The 18,075-nt window shown below is 33.9% G+C and overlaps 1 long non-coding RNA gene across 1 annotated transcript in view; it reads right to left on the bottom strand.

The window, feature by feature from the left end:
• Window positions 1–1,671: 1,671 nt before the first annotated feature.
• The window catches only part of LOC118156091, a 318,847-nt gene continuing 302,443 nt past the window's right edge, over window positions 1,672–18,075 (bottom strand). Inside the window, exons 4-5 of the long non-coding RNA XR_004746150.1 lie at window positions 12,713–12,735; window positions 1,672–2,804 (exon numbers count right to left, since the gene is read on the bottom strand). This is a non-coding gene — a long non-coding RNA (uncharacterized LOC118156091). The remainder of the gene's footprint in view (window positions 2,805–12,712; window positions 12,736–18,075) is intronic.

An 18,075-nucleotide genomic window follows, 5' to 3' on the forward strand; every position in this document is an offset into this window, starting at 1 on the left:
TTTTTTAAAAAAAAAGGTTTTTCCTTTTTTTTTCCCCTGATATTTCTTGTTTTTCTCTGTCCATTTCATTTGTAGAATAGCATATTCTCTTAGCATGAAACACTAAGTCATCACATTTTATATAATTCTGATAAACTGAAAATCAAAGATATCACATCTACATATAAAACCATGTATAAATAAGCAATAAGAGAAAGGAAAATCTGCCACTTCTATGGATGCAAAGATTTTCTTCACTTCATAATTTGCAAATTTTCTCTTGCAAATGAAAAACCCTGAGGAAAGGGGAGAAGAGGAACATTTTGAAGGAGAGTTTGCAATCTATTCACAATACAGTAGTGATTTCTCTAATATGTCAAGTTGCTTATGTTGCAGGAACTAGTAGTGTTCCTCACTTCATCCAGGGCACTCTAAAGCAAACTGTATTTTATTACTAAAATCATTGAATCACAGAATCATAGAATAGCTTGGGTGGGAAGAGACCTTAAAGATATCTAATTACAACTCCTTTGCCATGGGCAGGAATGTTGCTCACTAGATTAGGTTGCCCAGGACCTCATCCAACCTTGTTTTGAACACCTCCAGGGATGGGTCATCCACAACTTCTCTGGGTAACCTGTTCCAGTGCCTCACTACCCTCTAAATGAAGAATTTCCTCCTAACCTCTAATCTAAATCTCCCTTCTTTTAGGAAGGGAGATTCCCTCTCTTTCAGTCATTATCTGCTTGAGCAAAAAGTTTCTCTCTACCTTTTTTATAAGTTCCTTTTAAGTATTGAAAAGCTGCAGAGTCATCTCTTCAGGCTGTAGACCCTCAAAATATCAAGGTTAAGTAAATAATAAAATATGTAGATTATCTTTCCCTGTGTAGATAGGAGTTTCCATCTTTCCAATCTTCCCTACTCAAGAGGAATATAGATGCCACATTCTTAATGCCATGCTGAATCCTGAAGCTCATTCCTCCACCTGCCCTGGTAGAGAATATTAGTGTTTACCTGAGTTATACGTGCCAAGCACAAAGGAGAGAACTTTGGCCATAGTGTTTTTCCAGTTTTTGTCTCACAAGTCTTAGAGCTAAAATAATTTCTTATTCCTTGTTGTTTTATTCACTTCTGACTTTGTATGTATACCAAATCTCATCTGGAAGTTATCTGGCCTCCTTTCTGTAGCCTCTGTGCAAAATTAAATACCTTCCATGATACTCTTTTTTGCACAATTTTCTATACCTTGATAAAGCAAAGATTCACTGAGAAAGAAGGAAAAAGAATAGAGCAGGTTTGCATATGGGACTCTCTTTACTGTAGGCTGATTAAGTGTCCCAGGTTAGTGAAGTGAAGGTAAGAGGAAGATAATCGGATCAGTTTTTGTTGGTAAAACCTCACTCAAGGTCATGAGACTTTTAGTTATTCTATTACCCAAAGCTTCTAGAAGCAAATAGCCCAAACACATCCTTTAACACAAAACACAGCACCAAACACTCTTTGTTCAAATATATGACAAAACAAATCAAAACCAGAACAAAACAAAACAAAACAAAACAACAATAACTACAACAACAACAAACTGCTAAATTTCTCCACTAAAGGATTGCATGTTCTCATACAGACAATTTCAAAGACAAATTCAGACAAATTCAAAGAGATCCTATGTCTGCTTTTATATATCTCCTTATTTACAGCACCTTTATTCTGCTTTCAGATATCCATTAATCACAGGAAAGTTACAAAGTACTAACAGAAGCATGCCTTCTCTCACACAGACACTGAAAGCCTAATATACCATAGCTGTGCTGGTAAGGTAGGAATTCATGCCAGTAGATCACAACTACAATAAGGAAATAAATACAGCCAGAACAAAACTGCAGGCAATAACTTTGCTACATGAAAAAAGCCAACTGAAAACAACAAACATTAACACATTTCTGTAAATCAGAGTCACCTGAACCTTCACTTTAAAGTTTCAAGATAAAGATAGAATTATTTTTAATTGTGTGTGATTTAGAACTGGCACCAGTTATTGCTGATTTACTTTCTGTAATCTCTAGTACACCTCTGTTGTGAATTGCCTCTTTATTAGCAATACATGCTGTTAAAAGCTAATCTAATTTGTCCACCTATTTCCCTTATATGTATAAGACTGTCTATAATCAATTTTGCTGTTAGAAACACGTAATTGGCAAGCAGTGTATATGGGAACAAGATCCACCCACAGACAGGTGCAAAGAGAAAAATATACAGACTAAGATATTTTTAAACTAGCAGGCATTTGAAAGGAAAAACGATAAGCTTCCCATAGCTTTATCACTGTTGTGTATCACAATACTTGTGATAAGAAATCACTGATATTAAAGATTATCACTAGTTGCTAACAGTGAATTACTGGATTAGATTTTAATGATAGAAAATATTGTCTACTACTTTAAATGTACACCTTCTATGTTTTGCATATGGTCAGTTAGGCTACTTTCCTGTGCAATTCAACTGGAAAATTTGGATAATAACAGAAGTGTTGATGTACTCACTTGGGAGAAAAGCTTATATCCATATAATTCTGGTAAAAGCTACTTGGTAATACAGAATGTCTACTCAAATTTCATGCTGACAGTTACCATAAAAGATGGAATATAAGCACACAAAATGGCTATTTTTCTATAAGAAGAGCATTTTCTTTTTGGCTTAAAGGCTCACTAAAACCAAATGTGATATCAGGAAAGAAGTCACTCAAGTAATATTGCTCTTGTCTTCTTCAAGGACTGAATATTTATTGATAAGCTTCAAGGAGTCAGCCTGCCATTCTGTTAATATTGCTGGAACAGAAATGAGTGCAGAGATGAGAAGGAGGACAGGCAAATAAGGGAGGGTTAAAATAATTTTTAAAAGATCTAAAAAAGCTTAAGACTTCCAGCTAAACAAAATCCCCATAGACATTACAATTCCTGACAGCTGAACGAACAAGAATCTGCAATGGCTGTAGCCAGTACTATACAACAGTGAACCATGTAATTTACGTCTTAGTGAAATTAAACATAGTATAATGGTTTAGCTTCCAGGCAACAATACTATTAAATTTGCTGTAGCAGATTATGACATCATCTGAAACCCTAGGATATACTACCAAGCCAGCTATTTTGCTTGCAATATGTACTGTTTTTCCAGTTAGTTTTCCATTTGATTCATTGCAAGGATTATATTTTTCAATGGCTGCACATGCCATCCAAAATTATGGCTCTCAAATATCTGTGATCCAAAGTAATGTCACCTAGGGAATAGAAATGATTTTATTGTAGAGGGAAAGCATGCAGATGTTAGTAAATTACTTGATATCACTCAGACAATACTTGATATGCTAGTAATGAGTCTTTTCCTGACTTCTATTGCCCAAGATATTATTTCTTTTATATTCTAGGTATTTTGCCAATATGTACTTCTGAAATTTCTATGCTTGTAAATTCCTACTGGTATTGAATTGCCTACTAATTCATACTGGAACTACCAGGAAGGAGCTAAGGGACTGGGATGGAAAGTAAATAAACAGATTGGACATGAGGAATCTTTTGAGGACTCTAGATGGAAGTCAATGCATGGATTTCCCTCTTGACAACATCACCTTGAAGGGTTTTCTATGATCAGGGTATCACCAGTGATTGGCTCAGCTGCTCAGTGGGTTGGGCTCTGCTTCTCTGATAGCCTGCTAAAAATAGTTACACAACAAGTATATTTGGAAAAGGTAGGGAAAACCTCAGTAAAATGCATAGTCCTGCATTGATGAGAATAGTCATTAAGCCCCCCTAAAATGTATATACATGTAGATATTTAGGACAGCTTCTCTTCCTTTGTTAACATTAATAATCAGAAATGTCTAAAATCAACAACATCTCACTCAAAAAATTTGCCATCCTCATCACCTGGTTTTGTTCCAAGAACAGTATGGCAAAGAAAATATATACAAGGTATTGGAACTTTTCCAAATTACTCGAGTCTCTCTCTCTACAAACTATACCTATGACATTTCATGCAACTATATAACTTGTAATACTTATCTGAATCGCATAAATTTAATATGTGTGACAATTTCCTTTTATCCTTTTAACTAAAACACTGAGCTGATTTATTTTTATGTTTATATAAAGACTATTATCTGCTGGAATACACCAGTAGACATCAAGCTCTAAGTGCTGAGAATTTAAAAGTGAGGGAGAGTATGAATATTCTAGAAGAGCATAGTAGCATTAAGGGAGTATGTGGAGACCTCTCATCCATAGTTGACAAAAATCATGAAATAGTTTAACAAATTTCTATCAAAAAGACAAATTATTTTTTTAATTCTTGCTTTATATCTTGGGGAGAACAGGAAAACGAATAAGATTACTACCTTTGAAATATTACATTATTGTAAAGATTTCTAATGTGAAAAGTTGTGCTCCAGGTACCAAAGCCAATAATTAAAATAATTATTTCTTCCCCTGAATCCATTATTTTATGTGATAAAAAGAGACATTACTGATTTAAAGAACAACATATTACAAACACGTGCTGTGACTCAGCAGAAATAAAACAGAAGTTACAAGCAAGATTTTTCTCTGATTAGAGGAAGTCTATACTTTCTACGTTTAATAACTTTTCTCTTCCTGTTGATTTCAGCAGCACTTGCGCATACCAGCAACCACAATATGGAGTTGTTTGTTTGTTTTATTTTGTTTTGTTTTTCTGTGAAGTCTATCAGGGTGGCACGGAATAGGAAAAAAAAAAAAAAAGTACAAGTTGCTTACTGACTTTTTTTTTTCTTAATTTTTGTTGAAAAATAGACATTCTAAAAATACTTGCTCTTTAAAGACACACAGTTCACTAATACATTATCCAAGTTAGTAACATACATATTTTTTAGCTAAATAAAAACATCATACGATGGGTGAGCAATTGGCTAACGGGCAGGGCCCAAAGGGTTATGGTAAATGGAGCTGCGTCAGGCTGGCGGGCGGTCACCAGTGGGGTCCCTCAAGGCTCCATTTTAGGGCCGGTACTTTTCAATATTTTTATAAATGATCTGGATGTAGGAATAGAGGGTATTTTGAGCAAGTTTGCTGATGACACCAAACTTGGAGGAGTTGTGGACTCAAATGAGGGCGTAAAGGCCTTGCAGAGGGATCTGGACAGGTTGGAGAGCTGGGCGATCACCAACCGCATGAAGTTCAATAAGAGCAAGTGCCGGGTCCTGCACCTGGGACGGGGAAACCCTGGCTGCATGTACAGACTGGGCGATGAGACGCTGGAGAGCAGCCTAGAAGAGAGGGATCTGGGGGTCGTGGTAGACAGCAAGTTGAATATGAGCCAGCAGTGTGCCCTGGCAGCCAGGAGGGCCAATCGTATCCTGGGGTGCATCAAGAACGGCATCGCTAGTAGGTCAAGGGAGGTGATTGTCCCGCTCTACTCTGCGCTGGTGCGGCCTCACCTCGAGTACTGTGTGTAGTTCTGGGCACCACAGTATAAAAAGGACATGAAACTGTTGGAGAGTGTCCAGAGGAGGGCTACGAAGATGGTGAAAGGCCTGGAGGGGAAGACGTACGAGGAACGGCTGAGGTCACTGGGCCTGTTCAGCCTGGAGAAGAGGAGGCTGAGAGGAGACCTCATCGCAGTCTACAACTTCCTCGTAAGGGGTTGTCAAGAGGCAGGAGACTTTTCTCCATTAACACTAGTGACAGGACCCGCGGGAACGGGGTTAAGCTGAGGCAGGGGAAATTTAGGCTGGACGTCAGGAGGGGGTTCTTCACAGAGAGGGTGGTTGCACACTGGAACAGGCTCCCCAGGGAAGTGGTCACTGCACCGAGCCTGTCTGAATTTAAGAAGAGATTGGACTGTGCACTTAGTCACATGGTCTGAACTTTTGGGTAGACCTGTGCGGTGTCAAGAGTTGGACTTGATGATCCTTAAGGGTCCCTTCCAACTCAGGATATTCTATGATTCTATGATTCTATGATATTTAGATTAAAATATCACTAAATTATTAATAATTTAAGGTGGATACTCCACATCTATTAGACATTGGAACTTTGTTTATACATCCTGGAAATCAAAGAGCATGCAGAGAAATTATCATTCATAAGATGTGAAAACTTTGTCTTCTCTCCTATTGAATGCAAAATGCAAAAACATTTGTCAGTGTCCCTTGAAAGATCTTAATGTTATGACTAAAGGGACTAGAGAGTAGTCATAGCAGAAACTAGAGACTAGACATAGATGAGAATTTTGAGAGCACACAGGTTTTGATTTTACATTGATTCTATTAGAGTCTATGTCATCTGTTCTGTCTCCTAAACATGATCCTATATGACTGCTTGCTCCAAATGACTGTGTAACTTGACTATATGAGATTTTTTTTTTTTTTTTTTTTTTTTCTCAAATCAGCACTTGGTTTAATTTAAGTATAGAAACTAAGGGGGAAGAAAAAAAAAAAAAAGAAAAAAAAAAGCTTTCTGGATGGTGGGACTGTGAAGATAGGCTACTAGCTTTCCATGTCATTTCTGACTGGCAGAGCTGCACCTTGATAACAGATTTGTGTTTTCAGTGCCAAGAGTCTACAGACCCAGTCTTCATTGTCATTGAATCAGTATAACCAAAGTTGATCTCTGTTTCTTTGATGTGTTCGATTAATACCAATGCCTTAATTTGGTTCATTAATTAGCTAAATGTAGGTATATTTTTCCCCTTCAGTGCTCACCTGTAAGGGAAGTATTTAATCAAACACACGTTCTCTTTCATCACTGAATTCAATGTATCAGGCCACTCTGTAGATAGTTTGTCTTTTGCACATGGTATTGTGAAAATAATGAAAACTCAAAAATGTCCATAGACGGATGGGAATTTGTAGTCATATTCAACAATAAGGTTGTTTGTTTGTTTTTTTTTTTCCAAAGTTTTCTGTTATGTGTAAAACATTTTTTTTTTCTAAGTAACATCAGTATTTGACATGTAAGCAGAAGTATTCACATCTTTGCATGATTATATGTTATTAATCCATTGGTTTCTAATAAGAGCAATAAGAAGTAATTCCTGGTAAGTTCTCAACCACCTTTAAATTTGTTTGATGCCTTATAGTAATGATTTTACATGTCACATTCAGGAGAGTGGAGGAATTAGGGTCATTTCAGGTAGAAAGAAAAATGAAATATGTTCTAGGAAGGCACCTAACGTAAAATTTAGACTGGTGGTAGCCTAAAGACAGCCCCTTTTCAGTATCAATGGAGTCTTTGAGCATTAGCTATCTCACTTTGCAAAACCAGTTCTATTGTGCTGTACCACTGTGGCAAAACACATGAGTTTTCTGCCTTCTGCACAAAGAAAGGTAATTTGATCTCTGTATAGAACTGCCTTTTCCAAACTGCTCTTAGTGGTTCAAGCAATGCAAAAATACTGTATGTGCAGCAGACAGCAGATCAGTGTTTCCTGCATCTACTGAGACCAGTAAAACACCTTGCTGTTCTTGCAGCTGCCATTGTTATCTAAGTAACTGCAGCTGATGCATCCATTCTTGTACTATGACTTCTTTCACCAGCTAAGTATAGTTTCTACATAAAAGGAAATGCTTCTAGATAGAAACAGTGCAGTGACTCATAAAAAGTGAGACTATTGCAAGCTTGTCAACAAAACTTCCACTGATTCTACACCAAAGTTAAATAGAACACAGAAATTCCATGGATGAATATGGAATTCACCACTGTTCCATCTCTATCATTAGTTCATCCACTTTTCTTTGATAGTACTAAATTCCCAGTTCCTAAATCATTTAATAATGTTGTTGTTGATGATGATAAAATCTATCCAAGGTGTTGAAGAAATAATTACATCAACTCAGTTTACTCTAGGACAGATAGTGCCTTTCTAGCCCATTGCATAAACATAGAGCAAGTCATTGAAAATTGTGGTTATTAGAAGAAAAACAAATACATGTATGAGAGACTGATGGACAGGTAATTCTTTTGATTATCATCCATAAAGTTACTTCTAAGCAGGCTTTAAAGAGATCCAAAAGCAGACACATATAAATAGTGAAAACAATGTCCATAAACAAAAACCCAAAATATGATCTGTAGGTCCCCTTCTCTTCTAACTGCCTCAGTGCAAGCGATACAGCATACTGTTATTTTTTTTTTTAATTCTATGATATTTTCTCCCTTATTTCATTTATTCTTTTATAGCTTTTGATATTGAAACGGATGTTTGCAAAAGCTAGTGAGTTGATTAATAGGTATTTTATATGTCTGGTATCTCCTCATAATAGACGGGTAAACTTATTTCAATTATCATACCACCAACAAGGATGCAATCTGTTCAAAATGGCTGTTTACGAATGGCTGCTTTGGGTAATGGCTGTTTTCTTTGTGTGGGAAATGAAATATAATATTATTAAACAGAGATATTCAGAATGGTGTGTCAACTTATCCATCTTTCTGATGTTTATAGGTTTAATTTTTTATAATGTTTATTCTATTTTATGGGTCCAAATGCTAAAGTATCACTTATTTAGAAGGATCTAATTTCTTCTATATTTGTTTTAATGACCCTGAATATTACATCCATGAATTCATATGCGATCAGTGAAAAAAAGAAAAAAAAAGGTAGGTACTCTACTAATTCTATTTAGACAAACATTATAATAAGGGAGGTAACAAACCAATTAGATTTTTTTGTTTGTTTGTTTGTTTTTAGGTAAACTACCAAAGTGTTTACACACATGACTAAAGCTGTCTTATTTGCTAGTTTTGTTTTAACAATCTACCTGTAAAATGTCTCAAATTGTTGCATTGTAATCTCAAAACTTATGAAAATTCTTTGTAGGTAAGAAATAAAGTGCATAAGTAAGAAAGAATGGGTGAAAGGGAAGATATGAATGTGATAAAGATTTTACACAAAAGATAATTACAAGGTATGTTAGATATATAAAATACAAATTAATCCTTCCAGAACTTATTAAAGAACAACTCTTTACTTTTGGAAACAGGAACCATTATACAATATTTTTGTCAGTTTCACTAAGTAATATTTTGTAGACTAAATATATCAGAACAGTTTGATAAACCATTTATACTTTGTTCCATTTCAGATATTCAGGTATTTAAGCCTATAATATGCAGATTTGACTTTCTATTCAAACAATTTTGAGGAATATGAGAGGAGAGCATATTTATTCAAATCATAAAAGGGTATTGAAATACGAAGTTTTATAAAAATTGTTAACAGCTTGGCCACCAGGGCACACTGCTGCTTCCGCACCAACATGCAAGAGAACTTCACGGTGAGGGTGACGGAGCACTGGAACAGGCTGCCTAGAGAGGTTGTGGAGTCTCCTTCTCTGGAGATATTCAACATCCATCTGGATGCCTACCTGGACAGCCAGCTCTGAGGAACCTGCTTTGCAGGGGGGTTGGACCCAATGATCTTTCAAGGTCCCTTTCAACCCCTACTGTTCTGTGATTCTGTTCTGTGATTTAAAAATTAAAGTTTTTGACGGGTGATAATTCGTAAGGAAGACACAGTTTCTAACATATATCACACAGATATTCCCGCTGAGTGAAAATTTCTTGCTGCCTCTCCAGAACTATAAAACGTATAGACTCCAGAACTGCTCAGCAAACTAGTTTGAATTTGCAAACTATTAACAGGGGGTGTCTCCTTTATTATCTTCCTTCAGATCCAGAAGGCTTGAGAAGTTTGAAGAGTTGGTTTGAAAGTTTACCCCTATGTATTTTCACCAGCTTAGTTCACAAAATTTGCTTACTACTCCTGTTTTCTGGTCTCTTATAGCAGCTAGCAGTTTTTACCAGCACGATGGATCAGCTGTATCTTTTCATAGTAAACGTGGTTGTAGTTCTTCAGGTAGTTCGATACCATCTCATTCCCTCTACTCTCACACAGCTGTTCCTGCACTACTTGGTTCTTGTTATGCTTCAGCTTTTCACCAACCATTTAATATAGAGCAATAGATCAAAGTTCTTCATGAGAGACAGTAATTCTGGTTACCTAAGATTAAATAATCTGAGGGGAACTTTTTAATTATTATTAATTTATTATTATTATTATTTTTAATGCACTGAAATCACTAACTCTAAAATTAGGCCAGTGTCTGAATGTCCCAGGTCACTTTGAATTCTGCCTTTGAAATCCTTATTTTTAGTTTCAGTCCTGCAAATTTCTCCTTGTAGTTGTAATGTGGCGGCATTAGGAAGCCCTACATACAGACTTCACTAATGGTTTCTTGAACTCCAATGACTTCAGGTACAAAGGCTACCTAAAATATTATATCTTATCCTCTTGGATAAGGCTAAATCATTTTGGTTTTCGTTTCTAATATGAAATTAATAAGAATTTTAGTCTATACTGCATAGACAAGTGTGCTGGAAGGGCAAAGAAAGGAGGTAAATAGGAAAATTTTAAAACAAGCAGAGAATTTAATTTGTTAAATTTATTGGGTTAAACAATTTAATGAAAAAATACTAATTAAATTATTAAAATCTAGATTGCAAGTAGTAATTAATAAGACAGTTGCTATGCAACTAAAAGGATTTTTGTGACAGAGTGCAAAAATATATTTGTTAAGTATATTGGTATTTTGCTTTGACCTTTTTCAGTCACACACCTGCCCAGACCGTCTGTAAATGCATCTTTTAGAATGATAACATAAAAAATATCTTCAGGATTAAGAAAAAAAATATAGTCTATTTGATTCAGTTAATGACTTTTATTATGTTCAAAAGGTTTATGTTATACACATATATATAATTTTGTATATGATTTTTATGTTGATGTTTCATCATCTCAAAAGGATTAACTTCTATACCAAATACAGGGCCTGATCCTATAAAACATAGGAACATTAATTTTCATAATGTAGTGTATGAGATAACCCTGCTCCATTCTGAAGGTCTTAAACAACTGTTAAATCCGTTACTTTTATCAGAAACATAAACAGCTGTTGTTCATAATGACTAAGGGCAATTTTTAATTGTCCTGGAAAAATTAGGGACAAATTTTCTTATTTTGGAATTTTCTTATTTTGGAATACCTACACTAATCAAGATGCAGCTTGATTTCTGTTAGAATTTCTGTTTTTACACATAAAGATGTCTGATGTGATTATCTGATACTTATGTAAAGTCAAGAGGGGACCAATGTACAGATAAACAGTATCTGAGAAATAATTTTATTTCAGTTGGAGAATTTCAAAATCCTTTGGGCCACTGTGCTATGCAAATGGGAAGGAGATGTGCCTAGAGAAGCTCCAGATGTCCCACCCCTGGAAGTGCTCAAGGTCAGACTGGATGAAGCTTTGATAAACGTGGTCTAGTGGAAGGTGTCCCTGCCCATGGCAGGGGGTTTGGAAGTAGATCATCTAAGTTCCTTCCAACCCAAACCATTATATGATTCTATGATCTGGTTTGCTGAATCTTAAATTGTCCATCTTGTGTTAAGGCATAGTATATCACAACCTGGTATTTATCTGCTGTGGGACAGTTCTGCCTGTATCCTTCATTTCTCAGGGCTGATTACCGGCCATATGATCACCTTTAATGCTTTAATTCCCATTAGACCTGCATTTAAATCACTAATACCATGGAAATGAGACAAAACCTGAAGTGGATATAGTCAGCCAGCTTCAGACCAATGTTAGATCACCACCACCATCCTATGCCCAGGAGCAAAGAACTTGTCTGTTAAATCCCAGTTCCGCACTGTTTCTTGCTTCCTGTTTGTACTTTGAATTTCCAGTAGGAGAGGAGAGCAACAATGATTCACTTGCTTAGTAACCTGAAAAATTCTGTCCTGTTTAGCCAAAATGGAAGTTTTTCAGATATGCAGTACTATACAAATTTTATTCCTATTTCTTATGACTGTTGTAGAAGGTAATTTAGATTGTATTATCCTACAAAGACATAAACACAGCCTGACAACATGAAGCTCTATAGCTAAATTTAAATATTGTGAATATTTTCTTACCTTGTATTAAATGAGTAATTATTGATAAAGATTACTGTAATAAAATACAGCGCTCCAAAACTATTGTCATAATATTGAGTTAGAAAATAACTTTTGAAAGGATATGTTAAAAAAAAAAAAAAAAGCTATTATTTTTCTCCAGAAAACTTCACTGAAACAATTGAGATTCTCAACGCTATAATATAAGAGTTAATGAGTGAAAATGAGGTAAAAGTACAACAGAAAATGCTAATTATAATTTGTGTAACCTTATAAACCCTGTTTTGTTGCAAACCTACCTAGATAAGACAGGTTCAATACTACCATTATACCATAGTACGTTATACTATTCAGTAGCTTCTTCTCTCTACTTTGGCTTAAAGAAAATTGTAGAGGTCTGCAAGGACAAATGACTGTGTTCCACTGCCTAGTGAAGTTACGTTTCCTTAAAATCTTTCTGTTTTCTTTGGAATCAGATCACACTCAAGTACAACATACAGGCAAATTCAGCCTTGAAAGATACACCTTGTAATATGATATTATGCTTCAGAATTATTTGTAAACTAAGAAACACTGTTGATTTTGCATTAACATTTTATCCATCAAACTGCTGACAAGAAACAGACTGTAAACTTTAACTGTAACCACCATAGGGAATACCAGATACAAATCATAAGAATCACAGTAACAAGCTTAAATATGCTTGACCCTGGGTATGCTACTTAAATCAACAAAATCAGTTTCCTACCTCAACTTTGTGAATTCCAACTCCTGTTAAAATAGAGAGAAAGAAAAGGATTTTCTCAGAAGGAAGCAGAGAGGAAGATTTTGTTTAGCAAATACTTCACTGAAAACAAACCAACCACTTTGATAGCACGGAAAATTGCATTAACTAAAAAGTTTCTCTTATATCAACACAATGAATGCAATACTTATATATATATATATATATATATATATAAAATCTCAATCTGTAAAAAGTCTTAATAATATATTTAAAAATTCCTGGTAACACCAGGACAGAAAAAGTGAGGTATCTATATATATTTTTTTCTAACAATGGAAAAGGGAAATAGGAGAATGTGAAACCAGATTTGCAGTTGAACAAATAAATGGAAAAAAAAAAATACATAAACGTTTTAACCTAAACATACTTCTAACCTACTATATGCCTGCAGTTTTATTTGTATCTTGGACTATATGGGCAGGAAAGAGAAAATGTAAAATAAACATTTTAATAAAATATGTGTGGAGGTGAAATATAATTTACTACAAACTGCTAACAATTTAAAGAGATTTTCCAAAGGATTTAAATTCAGTTACCCACTTAAATTTCCTGGTCTATTTAGCACATAAAATACATTGCCATAAAAATCTTATTCTATCATCTTTAGCTACTTCCTGATGAAGTCATAAAGCATTCCTAATGAGGAATGAGGAAAAGTTGTAAAGCAAGTACAAGTCTTGGACAGAAAAAATATGTTTATACAAAATAGCATTTAAATCTTCTCTCCACTTGGATGCCATTGGACTCTAACAAACATTAGGACACCCATATCTAATTTAATCTTTCAAACCTCAAACTTAGTTTAACAACTTTATCACATTTTCCCGGGATTTTAGTTTTCTAGAAGCTAAAAGTATTTATTTATTTGTATTATTTATTTTCAGATCAGAAAACTAGCAACTGGAATGTTTTGTTTAACACACTTTAGGGGGGATTTAGAATATATAGAAAATAATAATAATCATAACAATATAAAAAAGGCAAATTGCCTATAGATTACTTCAGGTGTTATTAAATGACTGGATAGAGTCTCTACACAGCAAAATAACAAAAAGCAAAACCACAAAACATGTAATCTTGTAACTGTAAATGTAAACAATTATTTCTATTTTCTTAATTTTCTTGTGAGACGAGCTTATATTTGACAACTTCTTCAAATCCAATTTTTGGATTGTAGTTTGCAACAAATTATTGTAATTTTATTTTCTGTAAAACAGTGGCCTGCAGAAATAGTGTGCAGAAGGTTCAGACGTCTGCAGAAAAACACTTTATATTTACATTTAAATAAAATATTTGAAGATTGCTGTCTTTCCTATTAACACCTCTGCAGGAGACCAATAAAAAGCCTCTTCCTTTGTATCTTCTCACTGACTCAATTTTACTTGAGGTGTAACAATGTCAGAAAAAATCATCAAAAACTCAAGAAAAGGAGCAAGTTTGTGGAATTAGAATTTCATGTTATTGATGGAACCTGTTCTAATCTTCTCACCTTTAAAACTTAATCTTGTCACTTCTATTCAAATTATTGTTTAGACTCAATGTCATTTTTCCTCACCTAATAACCTAATAACATCTTTATTTTACTGAGTGTATAACATCTTTATTTTACTGTTTGGGATGTTATGCATTTCTATGACTTTTTTTTTTTTTTTTTTTTTTTTTTTCCTGAGATGCATTCGATATTCTTAAGAAAAAACTCTTTTCATAAGGCTGAGAAGGTGTCTGAATATCTGGGCAAATAAGTCATGTAAAACCCTGCAGATTTTACTAATCTGTTACCAACTTTCTTTGCTGTGCAATTCTATTTCTGTTTCAAATTCTAATTGTAGGATTTATTGTTATTTCTCTTTACAGTTGATAAGATTTAAAAAAAAAAAAAAAAAACTTTGAAATTTGTCATTTCATTTGTTGTTGTTGTTGTTTGTTTTGTTTGTTTGTTTGTTTGTTAACTTTAGATATCTATAGCCAGTGGTAGTCAGTATTGCAGTGAGTTTTGAAAAATTAATTATCGGTGGAACGTTGTACACACATTAGGTAGATCATCATGTAGTGACAAATATGGATCATAATACAACATTGTTAGAAATAATTCAGGAGAAATTACCACCAAACAAAGAATGAGATCATCTTTTTAAGATGGCATCCTGTATAAGGATCCCCACTAAGTCCTGTGTAACAGAAGAAAGACACTATTAAGTTTTAAAATATTTTAAAAATAAATAAACTAGAAAAAGACTATGGTCTGCTTGACAGAAAGGTAGGGTGATCTATGGTGAAGAAGTTATTTACAGAGTGATCAGTGACACTTAAAAGATTTGTAGCTCATTTGTGCAACATCCTTGGTCTTATACCAGCCACTATAGGAAGATAAAAATATTATCTGTGTATTGGTACATGTAATAAATTACAAATTGAAAGAAATATTAAGTAGAGAGACAAATGCCAAATTTATTTATTTATTTTTATTTACTTATTTATTTTCCTGTGATGAAAACATTTCAGAATATTGTGAGTAAAAAAAACTCTTCTGAACAACTCAGTATTCTTCCCTCCCTAATTTTTCTCTCCAGCACATTTTAATATTGATTTAGCTTGAGACAAACTCTTTATTTATTTATTTTGCACAGAACAATACTTCATGCTTAGTCAGATCAGCCAGAAAACCACAGGTGGGAAGCTGAAGAAAGCAAACTTAAACTCAAGTGAATGTTTATTTCTTTATATTTCTCTTGCGTAGGGTAGGGTGACTACCTCTTCTCATATGTTGTGCCATTCTTAGAGTGTCACAGAACTTTTATTCCGGTTCATTAAGTTACTGAAATAGCTTCAGGAGAAAACTTGCCTTTAAGGCACAATTACTGGAATATGGATCATGAGAAATTTATAGTCTATGAGATTAGATTAACAGTCAGGTAATTAACATTTTTTTAAAGGTTAAAAATACATAAGACTTTAAGTTTTCTAGATAGTGAGGCCTCAGATGATCTGATCTTTGCTGTCTACCTTCAGTTCAACACTTGGATCACAAAAACAGCAACCTGCTCTGCTTAATGGATTATTTTGTATTATGAAGAAAAGTAAATAATTGTTAATCATTGACTAACTAAGGAACCATAAAAACATTTGGGCTATCGTTTCTGCACCACCATTATGTGCTTATATTTAAATCTGTGTTTACAGTATCAGTTTGCTTTCATGCCTTTATGTATCCATGGAATATATGTTCTTGTGACTTCATTGTCACAGTTCCAGTGAATCTTTGGTAAGATGTTTTTATCCATACTAACTCTACATAAGAAATAAGTTCCTTGAGATAATTACTCTGTTTTGACTTCTCTTTATGTACAGACATTTAAACAACCAAGAGATTTTTCTGTTACTCCACTCATCCTTTTCTATTACCCAACTAATCCTCTTCATCCAACGAGATAAATCAGTACGGTTATGTAGTGAGTTCTAATCAATTTATTTTTTGATTTATTTTCATTCGGATGGGAAGCTTTAAGGAGGTAATGGAATACAAGGAATCTCTCAATACATTGAGAGATTTTAAAATGTAGTATTAGAAATAGATTATTAGAAATATTTTAGAATATAGCATTAGAAATATAAAAATACATACATAAATTACATACATGTATGTATAAATTACATAAATTTTTTACATTGTATGTAAAAACATACAACTTGATCTTTCCTGCAACAGGCCCTCTTAGTCACAAATTCTGACAGAAGAAAAAAAAAAACAACAGACGGCAGATATATCAGCTTAATGATTATGGCAATATATAGTAGCTGAACCGTATCATTTTGTTCAAGTTTCTTTGAAGTAAATGATAGTCAGACTTACTTCAGCCTATCAATTATCGTTCTACTTTTTTTCTACAGAAAACTTTGTTGGCCACAATTTCAACTGTCTGGGTTAGTCCTCTGACTTCATGGGACTTACATGAATATTTTTTAAGCTTAAGTATTTTTCTTTACAACACAAACTGCAATAAAATTATTGGTAATTTGGAACTCTAAACAAAGCTATGCTCGTTTAGAATAAAATAACATTTTTATTTTTTTTTTTTTAACTACTTCACCCTGAAAAAAAAGTAATTACTTTACAACTTACATATAATTGTTACGTCTTGTTTACATTATAAATACACACTTAAACACTGTTCACATAAGTAAGTAAGGTTGAAAATCAAAAAATATGGTTGAGAAGTTTAAAATAATGAATGAAAAAAACACCACATGGGTAATCCACTGAAAACTGATAATCTCTCATTGTTTTTTTTTTTTTTTTTTTTTTTTTTTTTTTTTTTTTTTCTTATTAGTTTAATTTTTATAACCAACTGTTAAAGTTACTGGAGAGGTAAATTTTGGCTAATATCTGACTAAGTAAAAATTCATGTGTAATCTGACCTGTTCATTATAAAGATAACTTCTACAGTCAGTGACTAAAAATTAGGAAATAGAATCCTAATGGTTTTGTGTGGCATTAAGACTACACAGACACCAGGGTTCTTTTAGGGTCAGTAACTACTACTTCTTTATTGATGACATAACTTCATTATATATCTGTTGCCTCCCCATATTGAGGACAGGTTCCATTCTTATATCATTCCCCCACAGCAGTACTTTCCCACTCACCATTCATTGGTCTACAACTTTGCCCTGCAACTGCAAGCACCCAGCAACCCCCATGCCCCAACAGCAGGAGAACAAGCAACCCGAGATGGCAAGGTGTCTCCTGAATCACCCCTCTTTTTTCCCTCTAAACTCTTTACATCCCTGATGGCCTCATCGTTAAGAGTCTGATTTTATCACCAACCATGGGACTTGTCAGCCCCCATGGCCACACTCCCACATTTTTGTATTATCAACAGACTTTTAATATTTAAAATATCAGATATAAATATTTTCCAAGTTTGGATAACTGCCAGTATGTAAGGATTACAATATCTAGGTCATTAGCTTTTTAAAAGATTATTATCCTCTAACTAATGTTAAAGCTAGGGACAGACCTTTTAGTCGCCAGAGAAACTATGCTGAGACATTTTTGAAATACTATATGCATGTATTAAAAAATAAATAAATGGACAAAATAATTATTCCAATAGAAAAGTAGACTCTTTATATATTGATAAGCCATTAAAATTTGAATTTTACAAGATACATATATACCTTTCCTAAATGTTGTTAAAATATTTATTTTATCTGTGTCTTAGTTACACAGCTAGGTTTTATTTACTGATTTATTTTTAAATACTGTAGATGACATGAAAATATAACAAGTTGTGTTTCTTAAAGCAGTGTTTTAAGTATCAAGA

This window comes from Oxyura jamaicensis, chromosome Z, assembly GCF_011077185.1.
Source record: "Oxyura jamaicensis isolate SHBP4307 breed ruddy duck chromosome Z, BPBGC_Ojam_1.0, whole genome shotgun sequence".
NCBI classification, from domain to species: Eukaryota; Metazoa; Chordata; class Aves; order Anseriformes; family Anatidae; genus Oxyura; species Oxyura jamaicensis.